This window comes from Tauraco erythrolophus, chromosome 2 (assembly GCF_009769465.1).
Source record: "Tauraco erythrolophus isolate bTauEry1 chromosome 2, bTauEry1.pri, whole genome shotgun sequence".
Lineage (NCBI taxonomy): Eukaryota > Metazoa > Chordata > Aves > Musophagiformes > Musophagidae > Tauraco > Tauraco erythrolophus.
Window position 1 is genome coordinate 133029499 of NC_141466.1, and position 13073 is coordinate 133042571.

General features: G+C 52.8%; 1 protein-coding gene across 1 annotated transcript in view; it reads left to right on the forward strand.

The window, feature by feature from the left end:
• SLC24A3 (solute carrier family 24 member 3) overlaps positions 1-13073 on the forward strand; it is a 156715-nt gene that overhangs the window by 41787 nt on the left and 101855 nt on the right. The window lies entirely within an intron of this gene.

Genomic DNA, 13073 nt, shown 5'->3' on the forward strand with positions numbered 1-13073 from the left:
AACGAAGGAAATCAGAGCAAGTGGTCATAAACGCGCACGTTAGATTTTGGGGTGCCGGTGGTGTTTTGCGGAGCGAACGTGAACATGAACATGTAAAGGGGGCCTCCAGCCGTAACCCAGGTCTCAGTGCCCTCAGGGCTGAGAGCTGATGGGACTCCAAGGTCTGTCCCGGACAAGTCTTTATTAGAGTTTCTGGTTTAAATTTGTTATTTTGGAGCTATTACTGTAAGAGAAGAAAAATAACATCTGGCCCCATGTCACAAACTGGATTTTTGTTGCTTGTTTTTCAATTCTTGCCAGTAGTAAGTATTTAAAAATCAGAGGTCCAGATTTTCCACTGATGTAAATTATTACTAGCTCCATTGAGTTTACACTAGTTTTAAATGACTGAGGATCTAATATGACATCCTGAGTCAAGATTTAACGCAGTCAGGATGGAGTCTTTATCATCTGTCATTTGCATTTTAAGCAGTGCTTAATTGTACAGTTTTAATACACAGACACGTGCATAAACTCACTTATGCATGCATGGAATAACTGTTTTGTATATTAATGCCGAAGCAGTTTAATTTAGTGCACAGCAGTGGGTAAAATAAAAGTATTTAATTAAAATGGATTTTTTCATGGACTGCATAAAGAATTTTCCAGATTAGATACTGGTTACCCATATGTGCAAGTTCTTCATAATTTGCTTGCTGTCCCTGTTAGGAAATGGAGGGATGGTGAGTTATTTTTCTCTCCTGAAGCTCGGGCAGTGAGGCAGGCGGGTCCCTCGCTGCCTGCTGGTGGTGGTCAGTGGGCAGGTGGTAAGGAGGAGACCTCCTGCTTTGGGATGGGCTCTCCAGAAAGATTTGCACTCATCGTGGCATCACAGCCTTTCGCACTAGGTGTGATATGACCACACAGAAAGAGAAGTAAGTCTTCCGTGCTGCTCTTGCAGCCTGAGTAGGTGAGGTTTACAGAGGGAGGTAATGGAGGTAAAGCAGCTGATGCCCCAGGCTGGTAGACAAGCCAGGGAGAGCAGCCGAGTTCTGTTCCCTAAATCGATGTGGTTCCGCCCCAAAGCCTCAGCCGTGGCAGAGGTGGTAGCTGTGGTCCTGGCTGGGCATGTTTGCAGCAGCCTGCCTGCTCTGCCGCCGACATCTCGTGTGCCACGTGCGCCGCTCGGGTAGCCCAGCACCTCCTGTACGCCCGGTGAGTTAACGTTACAAGTACAGAACTGGCTGTAAAAGCAGGGCATACTCTGGGCAAGAATTAATAATGATAAAAAAGGATGCCAGCTGCTTTGATCTTTGGAACCAGGTAAATGTCCGTGCATCCCATAGTCATCTGCTTCGGTGGGGTTTTGGCTGCAGTTTGCAGCATGGAAAGCTTCCCTGCTTTTCACATTTGCTCATCTGAAGTTAATGACAGGTTTCCAGATTTTTATCTTTTTTATTTCCATCTCAAATTTCAGAATTTTAGGATATTGTCTAATATCCTTTAAAGGTCAAACAGTACTGGGGCTTCTCTGAAAAAAAGTAGCGGTTCTGGGGGAGCCGTTACCCCAGAGTGCTTCACCAGGTGTCCGGGTGCTTCTCCGTCAGATAGAGCCTTCTCCTGCCCTGTGCGGGTCCTCCGGGCTGATGGGTCACTGCGCTGGTGGCCGCAGCCCGCGGCCGGGCAGTGCCGCAGCGTTCTGCCCGCACCGGCAGCCTCGGGAGCAGAAGGCATCCACACTGCAGGCACGAGGCTGCGTGAGGAATCTGCTGGGAGCTCCAGAGGTGACTTGCACAGCAGTGGTTGTGCATCTCTGCTGGAAGGGGAGAATGCTTTGGAACACACTTTCTCCTGGTTTGATGTGTGTATACATATGCATAGATAGAAAGAGAGATGAGATGATAAAAATGAGCAGTCATGATCTGTAAACGAAGAGAATCCTGAGTCTGCAGCCTGATGAATACAGAAGCAGCGTCAACCCAGGCTTCTGGTGATGGACAGGCAGGTGCTGACAGGCTGATTGACCTCTTCTAATTAGCGCTCATTAATACTCTTGGAAGGAACTGACTGGAGAGTTAGCTTCTGTGCCGATGACTGTGAGTTCCAGGTGACCTGAGCGCCGCGATGCTCTGGCCTGCAGCGTGGCAAGCTCTCCGCGCCCTGGCCGAGCGACCTGACCTGCTGAAGGGTCCTGGTAATTACCCAGCACACCAGCTTCGGCTAGTGAAGGGCTGTTGTTAGTCACGAGCAGAGATGCTCTCTTCCCATCTCTTAGTTGGTGGGAGAAGAAAAGGAAAGGAGGAGGTGATAATTGTTTTGTGTTAAAACAGGGATAATTACTGCTATAGAATTCCACTAGAAATAAAGCAGCAGTTAATTATTCGTGGTCCCAACTCAAGTGCGGATGGGCAGTCAGGGCTCACAGCTTCCTTTGGGCTGGGATGCAGGAGGGTGGCTGAGGAGCGAGCCTTCGCCTCCGCTCGCCCGGCGCGCTGCCGCCCGGCCGGCTCCCTCGGGAGGGTGCTGCTGTGGGGCTGCAGCACAGACGGAGCACGTTGCTCCATAGAACCTGGCTGCAAGCCGAGTGCCTTCGGGGATCCCTGCCTGTGTTCCTGGTGAGACGGGGCCTCGTCCGTGACACAACGGGGTTGGCACGTCTGAAGAAGGGCCCTGACATGGGAAGAGGGGGCTTGGTCAGGGTATGGGTCCGTCTGACACTGTCTTCTGGCTCCATCTGTGTCCAGTGCCACATTCATGGGGAAGAACGGAAGAAAAATGCGAGGTGTTCTTCCCACTGGGCTTTGGGCTGCGGGACGGAGCAATGCTTCCCTGGTGCGCCCTCACGTCTCCCAGGGGTTTGCGGCATAAGGAGTCAGTGACTGGTTTCTCTGCGTGAAACTCCCTTCATACTTTATTTTCTCCAGGAATTCGAGTGCTGTCTGAGCCCTGTGGGAGCCTTTGGCATCCGCAGCCCTGCATGGCCAGGGCCTCGCTGCCAAACTGTGTCTCTTGGGAGGAAGTCTGGCTGATGGGGGAAGAGGGAAGAGATAAACACAGGTTTGCTGGGGAGGGGCATCCGCTAGCGGAGGTGGTCTCACGCAGCGGTTGGAAGGACTCTCCAGAGGATGTCATCTAGGGCAGATGGTCGCTGCGAGGACCCTCAGTGAGGCTGGATGCAGGGATGCGGCAGCTTTCCTGTAGCCATAGCAACCACTGGGGATGCAGTGGGAACTGCTGGCATCCTCAGACTGTGCTTTCAAGGCCAGGCAATGAACTAACCCATAGTAATCCAGGTGCATCGGGCAGACCGCAGCGCCTGGTGGGAGTGCCCATGTGACTGTGTTGCCAGGGTTGTTTCTGGCGTGCCTTGGTGTGCCTCTGCCCCAGGTGCTTGGGGCCGGATTGATGGACACCCAGGACCAGACTCCTCTGACTGGGAGATGTCCTCTTTCATTGCTTCTTTCACAGATTTATTGAACTGCTCCTTGGAACTCCCCGCGACGCGATTCAGGAGTCCCTGTAGTGCAGGCAAGGCTTTTGGCACTCATCTGCCCCTGCTCAGATAGGATGACAGGGGCCAGGTTTGCTCCGCTCCTCTCCGAGCAAGGTCTGGAGGGCTGTGCCCCAGCGGCGCTGGCATCTGCAAACGCTCTGGCAGCTCCCCCAAAGATGTGAGGGGTGGGCAAGGGGTCAGCAAGGAAAGCTCAGAAGAGTGGTGGACGTGGGAGTGCAAATAAACACCACCGCATAAACTATGTCTTAAGGCGAGATTGTCAAATACCTTCTGAGCCTGAGGCTCCTGTGGGTAACACTAAGCCTCCTCCTCTCCCCCATCCCCTTCCCCGGTAACCAGGAGTACGGATTTAATCAGGATGCAGGAGCTGACAAATACTTGGACTGGGCGATGGAAAGTTCCGCTGAGCCACCACCACTTGTGTGCTGGGGGAAGCTGGCCATGGGGAAATCGAGCTGTTCATGCAGCCTCCATGCTTGAATTAATTTTATGTTCTGCTTGCACTCAGGTTCCTCCTTTGGACATGTCTTTCCCCACTCACTTTTTCGTAAAAAAAAATAAATTCCTAGTGAAGCGTTTGTTGAAAGCCAGCACATCTCCTGCTCTACCTCCGCCGCATCCGTGCTGAATGCGTTTGGATTGAATCAGTCTCCTGGGAGAGACTTGCAGGGATACTTCTCTTCCGTATAGAATTAATGAACAGGTTAGCACCCAGGAAGACGAGAGAGGACCCAGCAACCCGCAGCTGAGTTATGTGTGTGTGTCATCACTAATAATCCGCTCTGCCAAGATTCCCTGAGACTGCTGGTGTTCGGGGATCGCTGGAGCAGACCTCGGTGTGCAGGCACGCGCGCATCCGTGTTCCCAAGCACACGTGCACGCAATATGGGTGAGTAAGTCTCGTTTCCTCTGAAGAGCAAATGGAACTGCTTTGCCCAGTAAGTGACAGTGCCAGTAAAGACAGGATTGACGTTTCCCTGGCAGATTTTTCCATGTAGGAAATTCCCTGCTGTTCAGAGTCTATAAATCAGAATCAGATGGCCTTTTAAGGGAGCGTGCTGTCATTCAGTGTTTCCCATCCGATTTTGATTTTGCAGATCCTTGACATGTTCCCAGTGGAGGTGCGGACTTGCCTGCAGCGAATTCACCCAGAAAAAGACACGCTTTGCTTTCGCTCCGTTTCCCGGCCCCGTTAAAGCCGGCTGTGGTCCCAGAGCCCTCGCCGGCCAGCGGATTGCAAAGCGCCGGTTGCTCAACCACCGATTGCTGGAGCACCGGTCCAGCCGCTGGACCAGGACCGACGGGTGAAGCCTGGGTGTCTGTTTTGCGAGGGACGGGGCTGCTCCATGGTCCCCTCCGGGCATTCTGCCTGCGCGCTCGGCACAAATGGGATGCTGCAAATCCCTGCGGAAACTCCGCCGAACGGAGGGCTGGTGGTGTTAAAGCAAAGCCTGTTGCCTGATTTCAGAGAGAGGTTTGCCAGCAGATCAGACTTAATTTGCTGCCTTAATTTTCTACTCCAACAAGACTAGTGGAGGAAACACATCCTTTGTAGTTTATCTGTAAAACTTTGAGAAGTGTGTGAACTGTTAAAATGATGTTGCTGTGAGCAACTGGGTGTGCGGAAAACTGAACTAAATAAGCGGTTTGTGCTTGGTGCTTGCAGGGAACAGGCTCTGTTCCTCGTCAGGCGTGTAACTCTGTGGTGCTTACTGTGTAGGTGCTGTCAGTTGCAGAAGAGAGGTGGTTCAGCACCCGGTGCTGAGGCATACGCACCCCTCTTGCAGAGGATGGGCTGTGGGGGGCTCAGGAACGGGTCGGGTTTGTGTTGCCCGTCTGACGAGCTGCGCGGTAGCGAAGTCTGGGACGCTCGGTCTGTAAAAATGAGGTCGACTGAGATTCGGGGGAAACAGAAACGAACTGAAGGTCAAGCATCCTGATGGACTTACGGGACCTCAGGTACGGCTGTCAGCCCAAATTCATCTTTATTTCTTGGTGTGCGTAACGGCAGGCACGGCGTGACAGCCCTGGTTGTCTAAATCAGGATGCTGACATGGGCAAGCAGAAACATACCGGGGTGTTGTGTAAACACCTGCGAAGTGTTTCTGTAGGGGTGAAAATAGTTACAGAAAAGTCAAAATATTTCCCTCAGCCTTTCTCTTTTTCCTTTTTTTTTTGAAAACATTTCATTGCTCCTTTGTGTAATATCATTTTGTTATCAAACTTACTTGAATTTTTAAACAAAATAGATTTGCCTGCTTTTTAATTTTTGGATAAAAATGCTTGAAATCCTTAGAAGTTCCAGCCTTGTAGAATTTTATGTTTTTATTTTTTTATTTTTACCTTTGAATCACTGAAAATTATCATTTGGCTTTTAGTCTAAGTGTACTTTTCCAGTATTGGGAAATTTCAGTGTAGCAGCAGGGGATGTTTCACAGCCTGGGCAGGACCCCCGGGCCCCCCAGCCCTGCCCTGCCTGCAGCCAGGTTGCTCCGGCAGAAGATGTGCTCGCCTGAGCGATGCTGCGGCGCGTGGCACCGCGTACCTCATGCGCAAGGGCTCCGCGTGCCTTCCCACGGGCAGCACCGGGCACAGGGGTCCGGTGCGGGGAGAGGCCACTGTCTGTAGTGGGGGCCAGAATGTCATAGCCACAGCACTGATGAGACCAGGGTGGGCACTCCTAGCACCGTGGCGATGGGTGCTCCTTGCACCGTGGCGATGGGTGCTCCTTGCACCGTGGCGATGGGTGCTCCTTGCACCGTGGCGATGGGTGCTCCTAGCACCGTGGCGATGGGTGCTCCTTGCACCGTGGCGGATGGGTGCTCCTTGCACCGTGGCGGATGGGTGCTCCTAGCACCGTGGCGATGGGTGCTCCTTGCACCATGGCGGATGGGTGCTCCTTGCACCGTGGCGATGGGTGCTCCTTGCACCATGGCGGATGGGTGCTCCTTGCACAGTGGCGATGGGTGCTCCTTGCACCGTGACAGCTGTCAACATGGGCACCTGACGCACATGAGCGGTGCCTGCAGCATCGTGCCGGCTCTCGCGGGCTCTCCTGGCCGGACGCCTCGGCGTGCTGTTCCTGCTCTGGGTGACGTGCTGCAGACCTGCTGCCTGGGGCTGGTGCCAGGTATGGAGCCGAAAGGGCACCCTATGTAGGTGAGCGCTGGCCGCCGTCGTCTGCTCGCGTTACGCTCGCGCGTTGCGATGGGAAGGTGCCTGTGCGCGGGCGCAAGCCTTGTGGGTACGATGCAGCCTCTGCCAGCCCCAGAGGCTGGAGCGTCCGCGCGGCAGGCGGGGGAGCCAGGCCGGGGCTTCCCAACCAGCTCCGGCTGCGCACTCCGGCTGCGGGTTTGGAGGATGGCCGCGGAGAAGGCGGAGGTGTTGAAACTCTTCTTGGGGGCTGCGGAAGCACAGTCGCTGGGCAGGCAGCGAATTTCTAAAGTGGGACATGAGGACGGTGCCATCACAGTTTTTGGATGGGAATACTTTGCTTCCAGCATTGGCTGCAGCTGACGACTTTGGAGAAGCATTAAATACTGAAGCAATTAAATGTATCAGCAAAGCAAGATTTATTTTTTTTTCTTTTGTGAGATACTTTGCCAGCTGTTGTTTATGGAAAAAAACAATCTAGATCCTTCTTTTTATGAGAACTGTTTTTAGGTTTCTTTGTGTTTAGGGCTGATGTATACATTATGCATTAGGATGGGAAGGCAAAATATTTATTTACCAGCATGAATATTTAAAGGAAGAATAAGTGGGAATCAGTGAAAAGTGTATATAGATAGTTTAGCCAGAGATCCAGAAGAACCTTACCAGTATTAGAAATGGTACAAAAATTAAATTGTGTGGGAACAATAAGACAATAAAATGGCCTTAAAATCCCTTCTTCAGTTGCGGTTAAGGGTGTATTTACACCAAGTAGGTATCCCCATGCAACAGCTGGCACTTGAGGACAACAGCCTGCTTTTGTGACTTACTGAAATACCCCTGGGAGGTCGAGCTCTGTGTGGGGCACGGGTTCCTCTGGTTATTCCCTCCGTGCTGCCAGCTCCGTGGTGGTAGGAGAAGTGTCACCGCCAGAGCTGGAGCAACTCCTCTCCTCCCAGTGCCCACGCGCTGGGCAGGACCACTGATCCTCGGCTGCACTGTGTCCCGTTGGCGGTGGGTTTTAGCTGTGGGAGTGTGCAGAGATTGCTCTGAAGCTGTTTTTCCAGGAAGGGATATGGACGGAGCAGCAAAGCCATGGTGAGATCAGAGTTCACTTTCTCCTGCCCATGTCTGGGTCACCCCCAGGCCTGCATGGCCTCGTGCTCCTCAGTGGGCTCTGCAGGGTGGTGCACGAAGGCATCAGGAGTCCCATCTCCTTGCCGGATCATCAGGACTAACAGCAGTTTGATAATTCCTCTGTTACTGGAGAAGCTGGTTTCATGGAGCCCAAAGAAAGAAGGAAAATGAGTATTTCACAACTGGGTTGACTGTGTTTGGAAGAAACCAAGTGGGAGTCAGTTTTCTGTGCTTAGGCTTGCTGAATGGTGTTTTCTAAGATACCTTTTTTATAAAGCACTGTTCTGAGAAATACATGGTTCTTTATGCCATTCCCTTTTCTTTTTGCTTCCAATGAAAGCATTTTGATTAGAGCTCTTTGTAAGCAGCATGTCATTGTTTCAAACGAGGCATGCCATAGGAATAATGCTGCTACAGAAGGAGGCCCCAGACTTGGAGAAGTTAATTCTATTGCTTGCTGATTGCAAAAAATTACCACCAAATGACAGTTCATGAGAGCTGGGCTATCTTAGGAACAAATGGTGTCAGTGGGCTGGAGCAATGCAAAAAATAATGCAGAGGAAAATAAGTCCTTACGGTTCAGAACATCAGCTTTGGAACAACGGTCGGCGAGAAAGCGACTTTTCCCTGGGAGCGGGTCTGTTGCTGCTCCAGCGAGCAGCTGGGATCAGCTGGCGGAGGAGGCAGCTGGACTGGACGGGCAGCAGCCCCCGGGGCGAGGGGCTGGGGCCGCACTCGCAGCGGGTGCTGGAGCCGGCGGCTCCGCTGAGCTCGCAAGGAACGGGGGCTCGTCCTGTGTCCGGAGCCTCTTGTTTCCCAGTGGGATACGTCACGCGTGGCGGGTTACGGGAGCTCACCTGACACTGTTGTCGGAACAGCCTCAGCAGCTTGGGGTTTAGTTCCTGGCCCGTAAAATGCCAGCAGATAGACAGCACTGCAGCACGCCTGTAGAAGCTCTCCGGAGATCCTGGAAGTTTTGCCCTGGATTTCAGAGAAGGTGGCATTTCACCTGAAACTACTGGTGGTTGTTTGCAAAGTTCCCGTTAGTGGTGGGAGAGCACTTGGAGAGAGGAGCAAGCACGGGAATGTTTTCATCACCGACTAAACTTTACAAAGTTTCATTGTTTAAAAAAAACAATGGTGTTTCTCCACAGGTACCCAGAGGGGAAAAAAAACAACAGACAAACAAAACCAGAACCTCGGGACTTGGCTGGAAATTATAACATGAATTTGAATGAAATATAACTACCAGCAAGCAACCAAGCTGTGAAACCTGTGAGCAGTGATTCAAAATTAAATAGATGGGTTGCAAACCTTCCTAAACAGAATTGCTCTGGAAATGAGGGCTGACCTTTAGCAGCTGCAGGACAACACGGCGTCCTGTTCCCTGGGAGTGCTGCAGGAACGGCGATAAATGGAGGATCACAAAGATTGCAATTTTTCAAGGTTTTGTAGCTCTGCTGGGGCACCAGCACCAGGAAGGCTCAGGGGGTCGGGTCGGTGTGTTCACGGAGGGGAGGAGGTGGAAGCAAAAGGGCAGCTGCGTGGGGCAGGCGCTCATGGGCTGCCCGGCACAGCGAGGTGGCCACCGAAGACATCCCCGTTGTGTTTGGTGGTGCCTGGCCGTTTCACTTCGTTTCCAGGCAGGTTGCACAAGGCAGCTGCTGTTGGCCATTTTGTCTCCAACTGTGGTTTCCCTTGTCTTGTGCTCACTGAATAGCGATAAAAATACCTGCAGAGCTGCCCTGGGTCTCGCAGAGAACACGGGAGAGAAAACAAAGCAAAACTACCTTGGGCTTTTTGCCCCAATGGAAAGTAGAGAGTGTTTTCCGATTCTTTGAGGAGGACTCAAGCGAGTGGTGTCTGCTCGGGAGAAAGCGCGCGGTCGAAAGCGGCAAGCCCGGAATCCAGAAGGGCTCGTGACTGTGCCTCCAGAAAGCGTTACTCGACCCACAGTGTGTCCTGAAATAGTAATGTTTTGATAATGTTTTGGGGGTAACTAAGCTGGAACATGTGCATAACTATTAAAATCATGAATGCCAAAAAAGGGAATCCACGCTAAGCTCAAAAATGTGGACTCATCATGTAATTTAAATGAATGTTACCATTTTAATTTGGTTTTGTTGCATTGTGCTATAGGCTTTTTGGCAGGGAATTCATGGGAGACGAGAAAACAGCAGTCCGTTGAGTAAGATGGTTCCCTCAAGCCTTTTTGAGACTATTCTCTTAGTTTTGCCAAAGTGTATGTGATGCATTCTTCAGAAATCCATTTTGGGCTCTCCAGCCTCCCAGTGGAAACTGCTCCGGAGGGTGAACATGATGCGGGACAGACCAGATCTGCACATCTCCCTGTGAAGGGTGATTAACCGTTTGTCAATCTGCAGTGGGACAGTCTCTGCCACCAACGCTGTCTTATCGTGCCGGGACGTTGCTCTGCAGCTGAGCCCAGGCTGTCCCAGGAGAGGACAACAGCCAAGCCAGGCGGGTGTTGCCAGGGTGTCCCCGTTGGTGCTTGCACGTTGTCCCTGGTCAGCCCACCCGGGCCCTTTTGTCTGGGTCCCTCACCAGGTGGTGATGCAGAAGAAAGGTCTCTGGGATGCTGGAGCTGATGCGGATGGCAGTGTGGCAGTGGGGGCCACTCGCCCTGGCCCTGGCTGCCAGCATCCCTGAGCTGGGACACGCTGAGCTGGCCCTGCATGTGCAGCATCGTCCCCTGGTCCTGTCCCGCTCCCTCGCTTGGGGGGTCCTTTGTTCCCTTCTGGGATTTTTCCCATGCTGGTTCTGTAGGAGCCGTTCTCGCCCGCAGAGGGGGAGCGTTGGCAGTTAGTGGTCAAGCAACAGCCTGTGGTTAATTGCAAAGTAATTAGTACGACAGATGTCATGTCATCCAGGCGCTGCACAGAGCGAGGCTCAAACACCCCGGCTCCTGTCTGTTCACCCGGGCTGCGGCAGGGGGTTGTCCCAGGGGGCTGGAGATTTGCCTCTGGAAACCGGGGTGAAGATCCGCGGGTTAGATCCACTAAGGAAATGTTCGCTCCATCTGCTTCACTGGTTCCTGCAGTTCTGGGAGAAAAAAGTAGAAGTTCTGGCCATTTGTGTTTCAGTGGACATGATTTGTATGATCTACAGTGAAGTCATAATGAGATGGGGTGGTCTTTGAAATTGGGGCTGAGCTAAACGCTCCCAGCGTTCTCTGACTTTTACGCATGGATACCAAACCCAGACAAAATCATTTCACGTCTCTGAGCACACAAAATCGGTTTATAGCCCTTACGTAAGGGTGTGTCATAAATGCCCTGGACGGAGAGGATGATTAAAAATGCAGAACCCTTTAATAGGGGGAATTTCTCAATTTCTTTGAGGGAAATAAAACCACAAGGGCATTCCCTTTGCTTGGATTTTAAATTAACTCAAGAGTTTAATTTGTTGCATTCATTTTAGTTCATCAGCTGGGCGAGGGTGAGCTCGGGTGGAGGTATGTCAGAAAATTAAGCTTTACCCCTTAGGAAAAACCACAAAGCCTTGCAGCTGCTGTTACACAGGAATTACAAGGTTGAGTAAGGGGAAGCGGGGAGAAAGGAGGTTTTTGAAAGCCAGTAGATTTGTTCTTTTTATTTGCTTTCCGGTTTGGGAAATGTTTTCAGGCTCTTTTCTGCGACTGTGAGGACACAGGAAAGCTGTTTGCTTGTTTGGTTATTTCGTGGCTCTGTGTTTTTTAACATCCTTGCGATGGAGACGGGTGCGATCCTCCGGTTGCGCAGCGTGGCACGGAGCGGAGGCTGCTGGGCACTGCCCTGGGGCCGGCGGGAGCTGTGGAAGCGCACCCGGCTGGATTCGGGGCCGGCTCTCCCTGGGATTTCCGTTGGGTGGGGGGGGTCTCTGAGGTGCTGACGGCTGTTGTTCCACATTGGCGGCTCCGCTGTGGGGAGCGTGGGGGGCACCCGGATGTCCTTAGCTGTTTTCTCCCGGTTCTCCCAAATGTTGGTGCTGGGGTGCTGTGCGCTGGGCACAGGATGCCGGGCTCCGTGCAGAGCGCCACAGGCACATGGCAGTGGCAGGAGCGGTTTCCATAGTAACCTTTCAGCTGCATGACATCACCAGCACTGTCACATTTAAGCTTTTCAAGGCTTTTTGGATTTCAGGGATTACATAACCTTGGAGGGGTTAGGCTGGGGCTTGGATCTAATCAGCATTCAAGGTCTTAGTTGAATTAAATTTAAGGAAAAAAAAAAAGCCCCAATCCAAAAGCGGTGGGTTTGGTGGCAGTGGCGGCCACAGGGCAGGAGCAGCTCCTGGCCAGGCAGGGACCGAGCGATGGGAGCGACACGCTTGGCCAGGGAATAGCAGAGTGGCCCTCGGCTGGCGCAGGGTGGTGGTGACGGGGGCTTTGCTCCCCTCCTGCCCCCGGCAAGTGCACGCCTGGCCGTGGCACCCGGCCGGCGGTCACCCCCCTGCCTGCTCCTGGGTCGGGGGGATGCAGGGGAGGAGCAGGGGTTGTCCCGGGGCGTCGATGCAAGGGAGTATGTTCGTTTGGAGAGAAAGGGTTGGACAAGCTTTGTGCTGTCCCTGAGGCGGTGAAGATTTCTTATGGAAACCCTTTTGGGGTCGAGACAACAGATTAGCCTTAATTGGGCTGTGCCAGGGGTCAGGGTGTAGTTTGGATTTACACGGACGCTTGTGTAGGTGTGTACATAGGCGTTGCTGTGGTCCCCTCCTCCAAAGCGATGTGTTGGCGCTTCCGAGCGGCACGTGTGCCCTGACACAGGCAGCAGCACGCCGGGTCTCTCAAACATCCCCCTTGGGGCTGGGTCCATCCTCTTTTGACCATGCTGTACGTGTGCAGCGCACCCGGCCGGGTCCCGCGTGCTCGAAGCGCAAGCTAAAGGCTTCCCAGTGAGCTTGGACGGGATCTCCAGTACCGGGAGCCGTGCTGGGCCGTGGGCAACGGCGCTGGGGGCAGAGGGAGCTGCCGGGCTCCACTCCACGACCCGCGTCCCACAGCCACTCGCACCACCAGCAGCGACAGGAGCGTTCTGAGCAGCTCTCTTGAAAACAATTCCGTGAATTCATCCTGCTTGCCTGTAGGTACTCTGCACGGGTCTGTGCACAGCTTTTGATTTAAGCCTTCTGACGGAAGGAAACGCTTCAATAAGAAGAAAAAGCAAGAGGTTTGATGTAGTCCCTTTTTCCTCCGGTCAGCATCTGCGCCAGCGTCCCTAAACAGGTACCCAGCTGGCTGGTCCCCAGCTGTGTCACCCAGCGAGTTTTGTAACAGAGTGTTCCTGTGTGATTG